This window comes from Amborella trichopoda, chromosome 10 (genome assembly GCF_054954075.1).
Source record: "Amborella trichopoda isolate Santa Cruz 75 chromosome 10, AtrichopodaSantaCruz75HAP2 v2.0, whole genome shotgun sequence".
NCBI lineage: Eukaryota > Viridiplantae > Streptophyta > Magnoliopsida > Amborellales > Amborellaceae > Amborella > Amborella trichopoda.
In genome coordinates, this window is record NC_142345.1 from 28,764,277 (window position 1) to 28,778,988 (window position 14,712).

Sequence of the window (14,712 nt, forward strand, 5' to 3'; positions counted from 1 at the left end):
AAATCCAATTCCGCATTTCCATTAAGAATATTTACGGAAACCGTGTTTGAAACCAAAGAAACTTGATTCCTTAATTTCATAATCTCGATTCAACACATCTTTAGAAACCATCTATTGGAACCAAGGAAATTCAATTCTTTATTTTCAAATTCTCGATCCAACGCATCTTTAAATACTTGAACCCGTTAATTGTGGGTAGACATTCCCAAATATATCAAATCTGGATTCCAGCAAGGATTAAATCTTGATTCCACGTCAATTGGGGTAGCAATCTTCCTTCGAATGCTTCTAATGGTTTCAGGGTTTCATTATTTTACTTGTGCCACCATGGATGGCCTTTACTTTAAATTTAAAATGTAACTAGTAAATACAACATATACGATTAAAAGTAAAACCATGGCATAGACATAATCCTATTTTGTCTTTATAATAATGAATTCAACATCACAATTTAGAAAGGGAAAAGTTTTATTAGAGCCGAGCTCTAAACAGTCAAGTTAGATCCTACCCCAAAAACTTCACTAAAAGAGATTGTTTTGATGCCCAAATATCCTCAACTTGATCATCTCGACATCAAGATGCATGGACATGAGAAAAAAAATGGATTTCAAGTTTTAGAAATAGTGTATTTTGTAATGAATTTTTGAATCATCAATTTTCAAGATTTTGAAGTTTTCATTGATACATCGATCTACACTTTTTGAAGCTTTAAACTTTATAAAAAAAGATGAAAATATATTTTAAGGCTATCACAAAGATTTCTGGTGTTGAAACCACATTTCTTGAAACTATTTGAAGGTAGGCTCTAATTTTATTATTTAGAGCCTAAACTCCATACAAACTGCACCCATTTTAAAATACTTGTATTTTGTATATAATGACCGCAAGTTCAATAATCAACACAGTCACTTTAAAATTTGGGAAGCCTTATAATAAAAAACATCCACTATAGGTTCTAAAGTTGATGGGGCTCAAGATATGTTTGTGGCTTCCTTCTCCATAAAAATTAAATCTTGATTCCTAGTAGGGGTCGTCAAACGCCTTCCACGTTCCATATGATTGTAAATCTCGATCTCAAACTGGCATGAATCTCTGATCCATATACTTCAAAAACTTGATTCCAAATATGTTAGAATCACGATTCGAAACAACAACATATCTCTATTCCTTATGTGTTAGAAACTCGATTCTTCATATTAATGAATCTTGGCTCCTGAAGTGTTGATTCCAAGGGGTTGCGAATCTCGATTTTAAGGAGGACGAAATCTCGATTCCATATGTGGATGGAACTTGGATCTATTTCGGTTAAAACACGATTTCAAAAACTGGGAATCTCGTTCCTAACGATTCCTATTGTATGGACAACGATACCTAAGATAGGAATCTCGTAGTCGGCCACAATTCTGCGATTCTAGTTCCTGAAACGATTCAGGTTTCAAAGTGTTTCAAAGTGTTGCCAACAACTATGGTTTCAATCTCTCTCTCCCTCTCTCTCTCTCTCTCTCTTTAAGTGGCACACCACCCTCTCTTTGGTCACACTTGTGTGGCACACCCAAAGCTATTCCTCTTCCTTTCTCTCTCCTCCATAAGATCAAAAGTGTGTGTTCAATTCAAGTGAGAGAAAGCTCCATTGATGATGAATTCAAGCTTAATCAAAGCCATGGATGATCTAGTTTTCAAGACCATCAATTGAGTATTAGTATTTTCTTCTTGCTTCCTAATTACAGCAAGGTTCCATTATCTATTTGATTATTGATTCATGAATTCTTGATCAAATTTAGTCCATATAGTTGAAGGGATCATCTGTGCATAAATTGATCTAGTTTCCATGACCTTTTCTTTGAGATTTTTGGAGGATAATTGACTGATATTTCTGAGTTTTTCACATCAAAATCAGTCAATTGAATAGCATTTTTTATAGATAAAATTCTTGATTTTATGAGAGGAGATTATAACGAATTTCTATGGCACGGTTTTGTGAACTCTTGAGACTGTTTTGTGATCTAATTTGAAGATTTCTCCCACGAGCTCCACTTATGTTTTTGTTTATTTGATCTCTACAAATTCTTCCATGTTTCTAGTGTATATCAGTAGTTGATTAGCTTCCCACTCTTGACATGATGAATTTGGTTGAATTTTGAGATATGCCATCAGATGTCACTTTATGGCACATAGCTAAGGCCTAGGGCCGTGAACTGGGCACCCGAGAACTGCGATTGGCTTCCCATGGACATGCTGCATTGCATAATTCATTTGAGCATTTATTTATTGTAATAATAGTGATCATGTTTCCTTGAGTTTTGTGAAGTCATTTGATATATAACTTTGCATTAAAATTCAATGGTGTAGAAGTTTTAAAATCACCTCATACTTGTCTAGTTCGTTGATATCTATGTGTAGTTTTGTTTTATGTTGCTCATGGGACCCTAATTGAGTTGTCTCCTCTTATTTTTGAGTGTATACTCAGTCATTTGTCTACTGTAATCACAGTTATGCTATTGTAATTGAAGGTTGTAAGCTCATTTGTGGTGTATTGTACAAGAATTTTGAGTTGTATTCACTTGGATTGTCTCATTGCCCAAGTGCAAGTCTATGTAATTTGGTTTTTTTACACTCTCATATACCTCTTTGTCTTAGTTATGGACAACTTAACTAGGCACCTAAACGATGAGGTACCGTGGTACATGTTGTTCGTGGGTGACATAGTTTTGATAGAAGAGATCTTAAATGGCGTCAACACAAACTTAAAACTTTGGAGGAAAGTTCTAGAATCTAAAGGCTTTAAAATTAGCTGGACTAAGACAAATTGTATGGAATAAAAGTTTAGTAATTATAGAAGTAGAGATGAAGAAGTAGTTAATATTAACGGCCAAAAATTACCAAAAAGATTACACTTTCGATATCTTGGTTCGATAATCTAGGAAAATGAAAAAGATTGAGAAATATATTGCACATAGAATTAGAGCTGAATGGACGAAGTGGAGATGTGGAAACAGAGTTTTATGTGATTGCCGCATACCAATGAATCTGAAGGCAGTTCTATAAGACAGTTGTGAGACCACCTGTGATTTATGAGGTAGAATATTGGCAGTCAAGAAACTACATACTCGTAAAGTGAGTGTAGTTGAGATGAAAATGTTGAGATGAATGAGTGAAAAAAAAAAAATGGTTAAAAATTCGAAATATGGATCGTCTTCCAAAAACTTTTGGGTCATGTTGATAGTTTGTTTCATGAGTTTTGGCCCATGAATTAATGCCGCAAAAATTAGCCCAAGGGAGCATGTAATTTTTTACTCCACCACCACCCCCTCCCTTACCCCTCACCCTCTCTCCCTCCCTCCCTCTCTCTCTTTCTAATCTCAGCCATTTCCTCTCTCTCTCTCTCTCTCTCTCTCTCTCTCTCTCAGCCATTCTCGAGGAAGGCCTGCATCTTCTCCACAGAGACCACAGCAGCGTCTCTCACTCTCTCGCCACACCAGCAAAATCCACCACAGTAGCGTGTCTCCCTCTCGCCACACAGGTGACTTTTTTGGCTTCACCTCTATTTTCTTTTTTATATTGATAATGGCTTGTTGGCTACATTGATGGACATGCAATCCAAGCATCAACAAGACGAGAGAGATGGGAAGAATCAAACCTCACCCTTTCCAATTAGAAAACCCATCTTACACCAGCTAGTTTTTAGTGAGAATTCCATGGCAGGGGTTCTCTTCTGCCTTTGGTAATGACTCCATAGGTTTCCCTAGGTTTCCTCTTAGGTTAGAGAGATGGTTGACAGAGGGGTTGGCCCTGATATCCACACTTATAATTGTTTAATAGGGTCTCTTGGTAGTGGGAATCAATTACATGAGGCATTAAAATGATGCGAAGCTATGCTGTGAGATGGATGTTCTCCTGATGCTTCTACTTACTCTTTGGTAATTAGCAAGCTTTGTGAATGCGGACTGAACCCTAATAAAGCTATGTTTAGCTCTTACCTAATTAAATTCTTTAGATGGTGGAATATGGTAAGATTGGAGATACTACTATGAATTAGATGTTGGAAATTGTACTGAGCCTGAGAAATAAGGATAACTATTATGTTATCCCTGAATCTACTATGAATTAGATGCAAATTGTATGATCTGTTACCCCTGAATCTGTACTATTGCCGTGATAAAAAAAAAGTTTTTTGATGCAATGTTAAAAGGAAATGAGGATAACTACTATGTAGTAGTTAGGGAGATATGTCAAATGTTCTATGCCTTATTATCCATCTGCTATTATAAGAACATTTTGAGTCGAATGTGCGAGATGCTGATTGTGAACAATTATGCTACAAAACTGATTTTCTTGTATAATTCAATTTTTTTTGTCTATTAAGATGTTGATCCATGTGTATGGATTGTCTATGACTTTAGAATTTTCATAATGGACAATGCTCTCCTACACATTCTTTGGTGTTTATTGACTGCTGAAAGTGAACATCGACTGCTGAATTGCCTGTGTATGTTATATGGGGCGTTCTAAGTTGTTTATTGACTGCTGAAAATGAACATTGACTGTTGAACTGCAGGTGATTGCAGGCATAAAATATTGGTGAGTCGTCAGAGGAACGATTGAACGAAATCTCAGTTTGGCCTCTTGGCCTATACATAAAATCTGGTTTGCAGCATGAGCTTGGTTGGAAGCATTGATCTGCCCTATTTTCGGGTCACTGTGATGTAGTTATCTATTGTGCCCGGTTTGATTGTGGTGTTTCCAATGTAATATGTTTCTATGCTTTTGTCATTGGCATGGTGATTGGGTTTAGGGAGAAGTGGTCTAACTTATATTGTGCAGAATTTTTGTTTGGTTTTTGAGGGACAATTGGTGTGTTGGTTGTCTGAGAAGGACTCCTTGATGTAGATTATAGAGGGAATTTTTTTATGACAGTTTATGGACATTTGGCAGAAATTCTCTTTCCCATTCTTTGTTACTTTTTCATTTTATTTTCTATGGCTCATGATTGTGGTATCTGCACATATTCACATTGGCGTAGGATTTGGCTTAATAATGGCATAATGACGGATGTGACGTAATATGCATTTATTTGAGAGTGAAATTTTGTTATTAATTAGCATTATATCATGCCATTATCGATGAGGAAATGAATGCTACTGTTAAAGGACAAGAGTACTCAGGGAGTGTTTCTCGGTCCTTTGTATGCATCAAGGATCCTGTAGATTGCAACTTTAAGCGATGTAGACCTGTAGGTGACGACTCTATTGACCCCCAGTGTACACTTTTATAAAATTTATTTTCATCCATAGTTATAAAATTCGGAATTCCAAAAATAATATTGATCAATCGTATCAATAAACATTCGAAAATCTTGAAAATAGATGGTCCAGATAACTTGTTATAAGATGTACTCTTTTTTGGATTTGGAATTCTTTTTTTTTTTTTTCTTTATTTCCATACATCTCGAGGTCTAGATGATCAATTAGAGGGTTCTCAACCATCGAAAAACTATAGGTCCAAATAACTTGTTATGAGATGTACTATTTTAAGATGTACTAGTTTTTGGATTTAAAATTCTTTTTTTTTCTTTATTTCCGTACATCTCGAGGTCGAGATAATCAATTGGAGGGTTCTCAAACATCAAAAAACTATCTATGTAGGAATTTTTAGGTGCACCTTACTTCAATGGTATAAGGTTGCAAGGATATATAAACTTTCTCCTTATACTATTCATGCACTAACACCTTAGTATGGATAAACAGTTAGGTCTGTACCATATAAAAATATACTAATTTCATACTGGTCCCAAAATATGGCATATTTACATAAAAGTCTTTTCTCCGAAATTTTTATTTTTTCTAACTTTGCTCTTGCTCGTGTTAATTTTAATAATTTTAGTTTTTAATATCCATTGAGGAGAGAGGGTTTTCTTGCAGGGGAGTAATAAGTAGTGACCGTATTTTAGAGAAAGAGAATTGCTTCTTTTGGAGGATGGAATAGGTTCTCGAGATCAGTTGTAGAGAGAAGAATCGCTTGTATTGTAATTGTAATGCTTTATACGAGAGTGAGAGAGGAAGATTATTTGAGATTGAAATGGGTTTTCTTGATTTTTTATTTAGAGACAGAGATAAGTTTTTTGGAGGTAAAAAAAACAATTACTCTTTTTTTCCTTTACTGTTTCTTGGTTTTGGGGTAGGGGTGCAGAACATCCATGGACGGTCCGATATTTGAAAGTAGAATGTTTCAAATATCGGACCGCATCATAGTATGGATATAGGGTAGTTGGTTGTTAAAAATAGACCACTCCTATAAATAGAGCAATTTGATTTTTTTTACATTAGACTGCCCTATGAATATGTACAAATAAATAGATAAATAACATTAAAGCACATTCCCATGTTTGAAACATGGGGGCAAATTTGGAAAACATAAAGAAGTGGGGATAAAACACATATGTAATTACCCTAACAAATTGGGTGGCTGCAATTATTCCATTGACGAAACTCAAACTTCAAAAGAAATTTTCTCAAACTTTTTGACACATCCAAGCAATCAAATTTCACATGGTTGTAAGGAATTATAACCATCTTGTATCAAAGGTAAATAGTCTCATTGTATACAATCCCTAGTTTTATATGGTTAAAATTATAATATTCATACGACTTCATATAGGCCAACTTATACATGCATGTCTCTCTATAATATTCATTTGCAAAATCCTATATAGATGTCTCCCTTAAGCACTCACACAAATATTATTTTGGATGGGGTTTCTATAAGTCAACCGACTTATATATACATGTGCGGGTCTCTTTTAAAATTCACTTTAAATTTTTAACATTCATCCTCTAAACCAAGCTGATCATATGTATATAAAGAGTTTGAACATTAAAATGTGCTTTTTTTTAATAGGAGATTTTTTTGACTCCACCCATATCTGATTTTACCATGTACACTTAATACAACATCCATTTTGAAGATACACGTTCAAGAGTCATCGGGCTCCTGCACCCACTCACTCATGGAACACTTTACCTATTGCTTCTCCATCTAGATTGTATTTTCTCATACCCCTGTATAAATATTAGTTCTCATTCTGGATTGCTTTTTCTCAATCTCTTAAGCGGGATTGTCAATGGTTCGGGCTAGTGCGGCCATGTGATGCGCGGCCCAAACCAAACCACCTCCGTTGCTTCTCTCTTTGTGGCATAAAGCCCAACTAGGAACAAGAATGTCACATTGAGAGGACATACAAATGAGCCCCCTCTTAAAATTATATTTTTGAGATGGATTTTTTGACTCAATTTTTAAGGATATATAATCTCAAACGTGGAGATCATATATATATAAATAGGGATTATCTATAAAGAGGCTATTTATCTTTCATACATAGAGGTCACAATAAGTCTCACTCATTAAATGTCAAATTGGATGGTTTGGGAGAGTCACGAAGTCTAAGAAGTTTGTTTTTAGATCGTTGTGTTTATTAAAAGGTACTCTGACAACCACCCAATTTGAAATTCGGGTTGAGTCAAGTTCTAGCTAGAGCAAGGGCTGAAAAAACATTTTTCGGTCCAAGGCTGGCCCGAGCAGGCCCGGTGGTGGCTCTACTCTTACGTAAATATTATCATCTATTTTGTTTCAAGGGTACATAGTGTGTCGATACTCCACAATTCTTCAATTTTTCCCTCTTCTTAATTATCATTCAACTTTATGCAATGATTAATTATCATTCAACTTTATGAAATGATTAAAAAACAATGTGTTCGATCTGGAGTAGGAGATCGAAATCGGGAATATGCAGAGACAGACTAGGTTCCTTACTAGAATGAGGAATGATACTAATTTTGATAGACTTTATCAATTTTGTCAAAGAAACTAGCGAGACTATGAAGAACCGGGGGATTTAGTTGGACTAAATGGCTTGGTTTCATCCTTTTGATTATTTATTATTTTTTACTTTTATTGTTTTAAAATATTTTTAAAAAAATTTAGATTGGTTCGTACATTAAAAAATTGGTTTGATCAGGCTTGGTTTGTTGATTCCATTCGGTCCAGTCAGTGTATGATCAAGCCAGCCGATCTAGGTTTTAAAACACTGACTTCATGCACGCCATGTAACTTCATCCAAGAGTTCACGAGTCAGTTCCTTGTGTTATCCGATATTACTTTGGGGATGCCATTTGTTTGCTTAGAAGTGGGTTGGTATTTAACATAGGGTATAGTCATATGGGCCACCCTTAATTCCTTTGTAGAAGTAAAATTGCAGTGTTCTATATTTATTATTTAATAAAAATATATAGATTTGACAAGTCCTTTAAGACAATATCAAATGTATATTGTCAAACTAAGTTGAACGGTGTAGATTACTGAAACTATCTATAGGCAAGATTGCCGCCCTATATTAACTTTTTCCACTTTTTTTGGGTGAATAACTTTTTCCTTTAATATAAAAATAAAACAAGTTTAGGTAATTTTAAGGATTTGAGGTGTATTTCTATTTACATATGAAGACAATGTTTTATTAGGTTGGAAATATTTGTGTACATTCCGTAATTCTTTGGCAAATTACATTTAAAATTACATTTACATACACCTCATATCATATTATTGTAATTGGCGCATCTTTTTTTTTTACAGTGTACCATAATGTATTTATAAAGGAGAATTACAAAGATCTCACACAATAAAATCATGTGAAACAATCAAATACGGCAAATCATCACCTTTCTTTGCCAAGAGATCAGCAAACTTGTTATCTTCCCTATACACATGCTGAAAAGTGACATTCTTCTCATGCACCAGATCCATGATCTCCATCAACTCCAACCTCAATCTCCATGGGACCCTTGATATGAGGTTGCACCAAGTAATAACATTCAAGGAATCCCCCTCGGTAATGCATGGGAGTTGAACATCACGATTCGTGATACGATTCAAACCTTGAATCACTGCCAGCAACTCTGCTTCATTACAATCTTTCCTCACTTATTCAACTTGTCAACTGTCAAAGTTTTTCCTTGAAATAACACCCAAAGGAAGACTTCAACTTTTAGTGGAACTCTCTAAGACTAAATTTTATGCAACAAAATATGATAAGCTGATTTACTCGAAAAAGAACCATCACATTAGCCTCACACATCAATTCATCTTAATAATTTAACTTTATCCAACAAGTTTAACAGATCTATTATTTGGCTGATGAAGTCATCATTCACCCTATTATACAAGCACTTTACATCCCAAACCCCCCTCTCCATAAGAAACAGATCATTGATTTTTGCCAACAGATCGCTTACCACATTGAAAATCAATGGATATGAATATTTCAAAGGACACTCCCCAACCCACTTTGCATGCTAAAAAGGAAGAGTCGTTCCATCTCCAAACTCCCATTGAGAGCACCTGATCATGAAGCTTCTATATTGAAATCTACATAGCCAGTCTTGGAATGAAATCTTGATCGAAGATAGTACATATCTCTAAAATAACAGGATACAACGATAAAATGATTTCAACTCCTACTGTTCCATAATAGTTTGTTTCTTAACCCCAGCAAGAAGGATGAAAAAATTTGGCCATTGAACTCAGAGGGCTCTTTCACTAGGGCTGAGAATCAAAATGTGAAGTTTGGTAATTTCTTGGAAAATCATAAAAATAGTCCAAAAATCCTTATAAAAATCCTTACAAATTTAGGAAATTCCCCAAAAATACAAAAAATATTATTGAACATTGTGTCTGGTCAATGACACTCTTATAACCACCCGATTTGAAATCTTGTAGAGAAGAGTGATTGTGATTTTCTTGTACAAAAGTTAGATGGTCTCTTTGTATACTTTTCCTATATTAAATCTGTCAAATGGAGTATAGTATATGTTTCCAAGGCTACACTCACCGTCCATTTCCACCAATAATATGAAATGTCCATGTGGGTACCACTATAACTTAGTCTTCAGTTATTTGTCGATAGTAACTGTTGGTGTTTGTAGCATTCCAATATTGATAGGAACTTCTGGTTTTTGTAGTATTCGAATAACAGATGCAACATCCCTTTGACTGTGGTATATTTTCCATATGAGCTTGTTATGTTTTCTCCAAATGTTTCTCCCTTTTGCATGCGTAAATTAGAGTTTTGCAACACAATATGTGTGCGTCCATCCAAGTGGGATGAAGCGGTGTTTTAAAAAAAAAGCGAGTTGGTACGGAATCTCCCGGGTTGACCCGAGAGTCAGTCAACTCGTCCTGATTCTTGCGAAACATAGGAAAACACCCTTGTTTATAGCCGAAACGACACTTTTGAATAGTAAAACGGTGGGCCACAACAGTTAAAACGGGCATGCTACAGTAAATCCCATGCTTTGCCCATTTTTCAATGAAAAAGCCATTGGATCTATTAATATGTGTTGTTTTTTATCAATAATGATGGGGAAACATCGATTGGGGTTAAATCAAACCCAAAACAATGCATTGTTGTGAATTTTTTTACTGAAATTTGGGTTTTCTTTGAGCAGATTAGGGTTTTCCGCCATATTATAATTTTGGTGGCCATTCTTCATCAATTTGATCCATTATTTTTGTTGAATGAACATGGTAATACAAGATTTCATCAAAATCAGGTAACATAATTTGTTGTTCTGTATTTTTGTTTAACGATATTGATGGTTTTTTTGAGAGGGTCTAGGGTTTTGTACAATAGCGTTTCTGCGACCTAAGGTTAGTCGTCTCTACTATCTACACTTAACCTTTCTCCTCAGTTGCTCTTTGAGATCTTTTATTATCATCTGTTTTGGTATGTAGCTGGTTATTTTTACCCTTTATTTTGTGGAATGAATACTTTCTACTTCTTGGTATTGTTTTGGTGCGATTCTTAGATGTATCCTCATTTATTGGAGCAATTGAATTCTTTTCTTGGGTTTTTTCATTATATGAATCGCTTTCCCCATGTTTGAACTCTGTTGTTGGCTATGGTTTGATTTCCTATTGCTTAGATCAGGCCTTAGTGTACTATTAAGTTTATGTCATACATGGACGTTGTAATTTCTGATAGTTTTAGATTTGATAATTTCTTAGTTTCCCCTTGCTTTTTGTGTAACATTTGGGATTGTTTGGTTTGGTGCTTTTGAATTTTATAGCTTTTGAGTTATTGATTTTGTCTCTTTTTTCTTTTCTTTTTTGAATAATCTCATAGCCTCTACTTGATCATAAGCCTTGCGATGAAATTTGTGGACTAATAAATTTCAATTATGTTGAAGATATTTCTCTTCTTGTGTTCCAGTAACGAGAAAAGCAAATGGAAAATTGTTGGAAAAGAGAATTGCTATATATTTTTTTATAATAAATAAATAAAATACTCTTTTATACCTTTGATGGGGCTGATTCGGGGTTGAGAGATCAAGCTAGAAATCGAGCTCACGCTTTGGGGGCTTGAGCTGGGGCTGAGAAATCGAGAGCCCGAGTTGATTCACACAAGAGTGAGAGATTGGGTTGTGGGTCCTTCGTAAGAGAGTGAAAGACATGGAGAGAGCTCGTGCCCTAGATTCAGGGAGAGAGAGATCGAGAGAGAGGGTGGTTCTCGGGTTGTGAGTGCTATATCCTTCGTAGAGGGAGAGGGAGAGATCTTGGGCCTAGCTTCCGGGAGAGAGAGCGAGAGAGGGTGCTCGGGCCAGGTTTGGGGGCGAGAGAGAGGGAGCTCAGGCCATTGGGTCCAAAGAGAGAGCGAAAGAGAGGGAGACGAGGGTCCTCTAAGTGGAATATAAAAATTAGATTGTTAGGAAAATATGATAGAGAGAGGTGGAAAATGGGCAAAGGTTAAGGGAGGATATTTTTGTCTTTTTTCTTCTTTTTTTCTGAGTTGGGGGGGGTATTTGCTAGGAAAGATATATATGGGGAAAATATACCAAAGTCAAAGGGACGTTGCATACATTATTCGAATGCTACAAACTCCAACAGTTCCTAACGATATTCGAATGCTACAAACACCAGCAGTTCCTATCGACAAACAACTGAAGACTAACTTACACTGGTACCCACATGGACATTTCATCATATTGGTGGAAATGGAAGGTGAGTGTAGCCTTGGAAACATATATCATACTCCATTGGATAGATTAAATATAGGAAAAGTATACAAAGAGACCATCTATTTTTGTTACAAGGAGATCACAATCACTCTTATCTGCAAGATTTCAAATCGGGTGGTTATAAGAGTATCATTGACTAGACTCATTGTTCAATAAAAATTTTCTTGGACTCTGTGATACATTTTGAGCCTATGACATCTAATGCCTAGGAGTAATTATGACCTCCCTGTAACAAATATAAATGGTCTCATAAAATACAATCCCTTAAATATACTTAAACCCACCCAAAATAATCTTGTTTAATCTTTCCTTTTAGATGCTTCCGCTTGACAATTGGGAAGTATCATAACTCCTCTCCAATTATGTCTACAATAAAAATGAATCAGATGATTAGAGAATACAATTTACATTTGGTAGGGCAAGTGGATGATAGTTTAGTGGTTTCCCACCATCAACTACCAAAAACATATGGATGGAGATTAATACCCAATGCTACCTGGTTGAATGTCTTCGTGCCTAATCCAATTAATCCATCCATTCATGAGGACTGTCAGAGGAGAAAGTCATGGAGAACCATATACCAGAGTCCATTCCATATATAAACTTTCCGATAGTTAATAATCTCTAGCACCATGGAAAATCCTATGTTATCCCCGTAATCAACTTAAGATCACTAGGAATAGCTTGCAACATCAGTTTTGAACCGGTCCTTCATGAGTGCCCTCATTTTCCCTCTTACCCATGATCATTTGTCTAATACAAGACGCAGGAAGGTAACCCACAATGAAATGTTGCCATGGAGTACTCTCTTTCCTTTTGAAATAAAATAAGGGGTTACTGCTCATTAAACATCAATAAAATATAAAGTGCCCCCTCATCAGCATTTTCAAATCCTCGTATTAGTCCAAGTCCTAGTTTTGTGCGATTGCTACAAGTTCTCACATTTTTTCTTCACTTGTAGTAGGAAAAAATCTTGAAGTACATTCCATTCTAGCACATAACTAGTGGGTGACTGGTTTGACCTAGCGATCCATTTTAAAAAAAGAAACGTATACAATGTATTTACATGCGAATTCTGATCGATATCTGAGCGAGATCAACTCAAATCTCTTGCAAACCGAGTTAATTTTTTTAGATTAGTAGAAAGAGTGGGGTAGCTCAAATTATAGATTTAAGGGCATCACAGATCTTTGCATATTTGGTTCTCCTATAAACATACTGGCAGCGCCAGCTTTAGAATCCGTTTATTAAACTTCAAAAATCTTAAATTCTACTTACATTTAAGAAATAAAGACACACACACAAAAAAATAAATAAATAAAAATAGAGAAATAAATAAATAAATAAAAGAGAAATATTACATACCTGGAAAGCCTAAAGTTAGGACTTGCATCAGGACTACAGGTTGATTTACACCTTTGAATGCCTTCTCTTGCCTTTTTGAAGAATGTCTTTGGATCTAGAAGAACTTACTCTGAAGATTTGATCTTAATTTTGAAGAGATTTTGAGAAGATTTATTGCAGAGATTTTGAGGGGATTTGGACTTAGGGCCTTTAGCCTAAGGTTTTTTAGAAATTTTTCCTATCTTTTCCAGAGGTTTTCCCTAATTTTTTAGGGATTTTTAGGATTTTTTCTATTTTCAATGTAGAAGCTTCATGATAAGGTGCTCTCAATGGGAGGTTGGAGATGGAACTACTATTCTTTTTGGCATGCGAATTGGGTTGGAGAGTGTCCTTTGAAATACTCGTATCCATTGATTTTCAAAGTGGTAAGTGATCTGTTGGCAAAAATCAATGATATGTTTATTATGGAGAGGGGGGTTTGGGATATAAAGTGCTTGTATAATAGGGTGAATGATAACTTCATTAGCCAAATGACAGCTTTGTTAAACTTGCTGGATAAACTTAAATTATTCCAAGGCTTTAACGATGAATTGATGTGGGAGGCAAATGTGATGGTTCTTTTTCGGGTAAATTAGCTTATCATATTTTGTTGCATAGAGAGTTCCACAAAAAGTTAGTCTTCCTTTGGGTACTATTTCAAGGAAAAACTTTGACAGTTGACAAGTTGATTAAGAAATGAAGGATTGTAACCAATATTTACATGCTTTGCAAGGAATGTGATGAAAATGGAGATCATATATTCCTTCATTGCCCCTTTACCTATGACATTTGGTGTTGATTTTTGGGTAAATTGGGTATTGTTGGTACCTTGCCTCAAAATCATATTCACATTATTGAATAATTGTCTTTTGATGGGTTACCTAAGGTGAGTTGTATGATTTTTCAGATTGGTAAGGTTGCACTCAAGTAGGAGGTTTGGTTGGAAAGGAATAAGAGAAGTTTTGAGAGGACTATTCCTAAAAAATTAGTGATTTGAAAGAGGATTTACATACCTTATGGAGCTGGTTTTACAAAGGAAGGTTTGGGAGTTTCTAAAGTTGATTTAGAAGTAAATATTACTAATGTTATGGCACAACAGATGATCAAATCGAGACCCACTGGGTGTTGGGTAGCGCCTTTGGAGCATAGTAAAAAAATTAATTATGATGGTAGTTTGATGGGTAACCCGGGCAGAGCAAGATTGGGGAAGTTGTGAGAGACTATAGAGGGGAAATATTGTTTTGTTATGCAGATCCATATGGAATCA

The 14,712-nt window shown here is 35.4% G+C and overlaps 1 long non-coding RNA gene across 2 annotated transcripts; it reads left to right on the top strand.

Moving 5' to 3' along the window:
• Window positions 1-1,523: 1,523 nt before the first annotated feature.
• On the top strand, window positions 1,524-4,935 carry LOC148780121 (uncharacterized). 2 transcript variants are annotated; one of them, XR_016042760.1, is made up of 2 exons: window positions 1,524-1,693; window positions 4,556-4,935. It is a non-coding gene; the product is annotated as an uncharacterized LOC148780121 (long non-coding RNA). The 2 variants fall into 2 exon arrangements; XR_016042761.1 differs by lacking the exon at window positions 1,524-1,693 and adding an exon at window positions 3,256-3,520.
• The last annotated feature ends 9,777 nt before the right edge of the window (window positions 4,936-14,712 follow it).